This window comes from Acanthisitta chloris, unplaced genomic scaffold, assembly GCF_000695815.1.
Source record: "Acanthisitta chloris isolate BGI_N310 unplaced genomic scaffold, ASM69581v1 scaffold1595, whole genome shotgun sequence".
NCBI lineage: Eukaryota > Metazoa > Chordata > Aves > Passeriformes > Acanthisittidae > Acanthisitta > Acanthisitta chloris.
The window spans coordinates 27,074-31,671 of record NW_008672939.1 but is presented as its reverse complement, the minus strand read 5'-3'; positions in this window follow the sequence as shown (position 1 = coordinate 31,671).

Genomic DNA, 4,598 nt, shown 5'->3' with positions numbered 1-4,598 from the left:
TTTATTTAAATGAATTGAAATTTAAAATAAAACCACAGTGAATTAGTGTTTTACATAGCATTTTCAAAGGCATTGAGCACTATATAAGCATATGGTTTTATTTCAATGTTTCTCTAGGCAGATATTATTGAGAACTGGCAAAATAAATTAAAAAAAAGTATTTGCTCTTCTGACTTCTGTAATGAACATTTACATTCTTGTCTACCTCAGTTGTCTGTTTGTGGAATTAGATAAATCCACCACCTCAGGACAGGCCAGAACAATACTGAAAACTCATAAGAAATTCCAGATTAGATTTCAGATAGTTTGGCTAACTAAAGAGAGTGAAATAAAACTCAAAGCTTCACCTATCTCTAACAAATCTCAAAGGGAAAAACCTTAAAAGCCCAGATACAGCATTCAGTATAGCTATAGTTTCGTTAGAAATCAGTTTCTTCTCTGCCAACTCTAGCCTGAAATCAGGATGGATAGAGAAACAGAGGCCTCAGATGCCCAGAAGATACAGGAATTACTCAGAAATGCTAAACACAGCAGAGAGAAGAAGAAAAAATCTGGGTCTGCATCCATTGAAACTGATGGAAGTTTTGCTATCAATGCTTTACTGCTTCAGTTGAAATATTTCTTCTACACAGTCCTCACAGATTCAAGAACTATTACTGTCACCCCTCTGTCAATGTCACTGCACTGGGGTGGGTCTGTTGCCCTTCTGTTTACAGCTTGGATTTGGAAGGATGGCAACATAAGGACATACTGAAAAGATGAGATAATCCACCAACCTCAAAGTCCACCGAGATGTAAAACCAGGCAGAGAGCCCAGGGGCAAGGGCAGGAAAAAAATAATTTAAAAACCATCCCAAACAACCTGCAATGAACTAGTCTAGAAAGTTACTGTCATCTTTCTAGTCTGAGTTTCAAAGACTCCTACAAGACAAACAAGATTTATTTTAATGGTTGAGACAATGGTCTAACTTGTTGTTGTTCTCCACTACAGAAAAACAACACTGCACTTAACTAATTGTTGTGAATGAATCAATTACACAATTACCATTAGTGCAGTTGCCCAATGATGCCTTTTCACAGAGCTAAAGGAAATCAAAGACAATCCACCTACATTATTGAGCTGCACCTTTTCTGCAGGATACTCAGGCATCGCATTAAGTGCTATTTCTAAAGACTGCCTGCAGCGGATTGAAAGTCTGCTGGGGTTGAATAAAGGAAAGATAATCTTACTTCAGCCTCTAAGAGTCATCTGGGTTTTGTTTTGACCATATTTCAGAAATACTTGCCTGCTTCCCATACATGCTGCAAGAGTATTTTTGTAACATAAAGTTCTCCTTCCTAAGGTCATTTATTTTAGTTTTGATGCAGCCACGCTGATGAATGGGAGATGAAGGGGCATGAGAACTTACTTCCCCATTTCATCACAAACTCTAAGCAATAAAATGTACTCCCCAAACACTAAGAATAGCTTGGGGCCAAATCTCATCTATGGAACACTAGCTGCTTGCAGCATTAGTGATCAGTGTCAGTCATGGATATACCTCTTCTGTGTTTTCTTAGCCTTTGTGCCCTCCATGCAACTACTCATTGGGCAGTTCTGGTAATGCCTGGTAGTGGCTTTTGTGTCAACACTAGCTCTGGCAGGGATGAGGCAGTTTTGCTGGTATATTTGGCACTCTGTCTTGGGATGCTAGAGGATCAGTTTCCAGATATACAACTGGAAGAACATACTTCTTGGCAGTGATCACACATCACTGGACATAAAAGGATGTAGGAGCTGGAAGAAAGATAGTGGTGTAGTCAGGGGAAGAACATCATTCCTCTGAAATCAGCAGCACATTCCCTCAACTTCACACACTGGGAAAGCCACTGCTCTAAAAGACAAGTCTCGAGATCCCTCTTTCAAATGTCCCTTCAAAGCATATCTTGTAAAACTAAACAACTGGAAAACTTGGCCCTCCCTGGATCTTTGCTTGGGCTGATACAACTGTGGAAGCCAAGGCAGGGGTAAGTAAACACTGAGTAGTGACAGAGATTTCTGTCTGGGAAACTAGGAAAACACCAGAATGGAGCAAGACTGTGGGAGAGAGCGAGTATTGTGGGAGAGGTTGGCACTGTCTGATTTTCTGGGACACACAAGGCTACTCAGAAATAGATTTCTGGCATGTACCCACACACAGAATTAGCTGGTCTCTGGCCCAGGAGGGAATCATCTCCATGCAACTCACGTAGTGCCATCAACCAAACTGCGCAAACACAGCAAGCCTGGCATGGCAAACTGGAGGAGTTTATGTGTGAATACACACATACATACATATACCTACACAGACATCAAGCTGTGCTTCATTACAGATGTTAAAAAAATATGCTGAATATGCATAATGTGAAAAACATTGTCCTAATACAGGCAGTTCAGGCATTGCAGCAGCGTTTGGGAGTTCCCATTGCTGAGTACCGGGGGTGGTGCACGAGGGACAATTTTCATTTTGTTATCCTGATTCCCTTGTCCGCGACACAAAATTTGATTTACATTGACAGGAGCAGCCTGCCAAAGCTCAGTTGGTTTTAACTGTGCTGAGCTTAATTAAGAATTATTGAACCATCAACTACTATTTAAATGAATCAACAGTTAGTGAAGTGTGTGGATAGCTGCAGCCTGCAGTGTGGCTATGGTAGGAAAATTTGGATGATGCCAATTCAGTTCTGAAAGTGAAACATTCACTCTTTTCTACCTGCCAGGACCTACCTGTGCCAACACATCAGTCTGCACACTGTGCCTGGGAGGTGAAGTGGTCACCTGGGCAGATGATCTAAAGATGAACACAAATAAACACAAAGCATGTGGTTATGTGCTTCTCTGCTTGCACAGCCCAGTGAAATGCATTTCCCTTAATTATGCATGGTATCACAGCACAGATTTCAGCAAGGATAAACATTCGCCTTACGAAGCAGTTGGCCACCTGTCCTGACTCAGCCAATGGATAGAACTGGGGAATGGTAACCAGCAGGCTGAGAGGGGATCCTCCCCCTCTGTTTTGGTCTCATGACACTCCACCTGGAGTACTGCATCCAGCTCTGGGACCACTAATATAAGGAGGACTTGGAGCACCTCACTTACGAGGTAAGGCTGAGGGAGCTGAGCCTGTTCAGTCTCAAGAAGAGGCAACTAAGAGGGGACCTCATCAATGTATATAAGTATCTAAAGGTGGGGTGCCAAGAAGATAGATCCAGGCTTTTCTCAGTGGTGGAAAACAATAAAAAAGGAGGTAATGGGCAGAAACTGATGCACAGGAAGTTCTACCTGAATGTGAGGAAGAACCTTACAGTGCGGGTGATCGTGCATGGGAACATATTGCCCAGAGAGGCTGAATATCTCCCTCACTGGAGATATTCAAGAACCATCTGGATGCAATCCTATGCCCTGTGCTCTAGGATGGCTCTGCTTGAGCATGAAGGTTGGATCAGGTGAGCCACTGTGGTCCTTTCCAGCCTAACTGATTCTGTGATTCTGTGCTGTGGACCTGCTAGAGTGGGTCCAAGAGAAGGGCACCAAGATGATCAGAGGGATGGAGTACCTCTGCTGTGAAGACAGGCTGAGGGACATGGGGCTGTTCAGCCTGGAGAAGAGAAGGCTATGGAGACACTTTCTAGCACCAGTACCTAAAGGGGGACTTCAAGAAAGCTGGAGAGGGACTGCTTACCAGGGCATGTAGTGATAGAACACTGAATAGCGGCATTAAACTGGCACAGAGTGAGTTTAGGCTAGATATTAGGAATAAATTGTTTACCATGAGGGTGGTGAAGCACTGGAACAGGTTGTCCAGAGAAACTGCAGATGCTCTGTCCCTGGAAGAGTTCAAGGCTGGGTTGGATGGGATCCCTGAGCAACCTGGTCTGGTGGAAAGTGTCGCTGCCCATGGCAAGGAGGTTGGAACTGGAATCTTTAAGGTTCCTTCCAACCCAAACCATTCTATGAAATCAGCTAAAACTGCTGCGCCAAAGTGTTTTCCAGAATAAAAATAAAAAGGGCTATTCCACTGGGAGGTTCTAGCAGAAAAATCCTATGCCTAAACATAAAAAAAAGAAAAAAGATGCAGATACCTATTTAACTTTTTATATTGCATTTTTTATTACATTATGCAGCAGAAATATTTTTATTGCAACTGGAGCTTCATGACTCTGGGATATTTCAAAGCACATGAGGTAAATGAAGCAAAATTAAACCTCTGCTGAAGGGGGAAAAAGGGTGGTAAATCATAACTCGAAATGATAACGTAGTTCTCAGTATTCAAAATAAAAAATTATCAGAAAATTAACTTAATTTCTTTTCTTTACCATTCATACAATGGAAAATAGTGCAGAAAGAATTAAAATGGACCCTCTGTAAAGCAGATAACATTCTGCAGCTTACAGTGCAGCTTTTAACATACATGACCAGCACTGTAAAGGACTTAAATATGTGTAAATGCCAATACTTGTTAACCTGGAAATTTCTGTAGCACTCTTTGCATTGCAGGAGAGACTTAAGTAAGACTCAGTTCTGTAAGTTTGCATTTTCTGCGAGGCAAGTCACTTCCATGGCTGACAGAAGCTTTTAA